We start from the raw sequence: 615 nt of genomic DNA, 5'->3' as shown, positions 1-615 counted from the left end.
GTGAACAGCTAGCTGGGTGAATTTTGGGGTTGTTCACAATTTCACTTCCCTCTTGAGGGGAAAATCTCAGTGGCCAAGTATACCAGTTTGTCTGGTATGGGTGACTGTCTGGTGTTGTTTGCAAGCTACCTTGGCTACCTAAGGATTTTGCTTTTGCAGTTGTTAAACATAACAAATGTCCCTGCCCCTTCCCAGTGCTTCAAATCCAACAAGCACAATGTAGAAAAGAGCTTAAGTCCTTTCTAATGAGAAGCAGCCAGGAGTCATGCTGGCAAATCAACCCCTTGAGAACAGGCTGTTCTCTGCACTCAGATGTTTCATGGACCTGAGTTTTGCTTCCCCATAACAAAAAAAGCCTTAACCAGGCAGAATTTGTGGCTCTGAACTGCTGAGCAGACAGAGGCCATAACCACTTCAAAACCTAGCACAGAGGTTGTACATATATGGGGATTGTGAATACATCCAGGCTGTGCACCACTGGTTTCCCTTTCAACAAGAAATCAATGCAATTACTTGACAGCACAACAGTTGTCTCTTCAAAAAAACCCAACCCAAACCCCAAAAACCAGTTGTGACTGTTGTGTCTGCGCAGTGCCATGCAACCCAAAGCAGTCT

The sequence above is a fragment of the Aquila chrysaetos genome, chromosome 13 (genome assembly GCF_900496995.4).
Source record: "Aquila chrysaetos chrysaetos chromosome 13, bAquChr1.4, whole genome shotgun sequence".
Classification (NCBI taxonomy): domain Eukaryota; kingdom Metazoa; phylum Chordata; class Aves; order Accipitriformes; family Accipitridae; genus Aquila; species Aquila chrysaetos.
Note: the sequence above shows the minus strand (reverse complement) of the source record.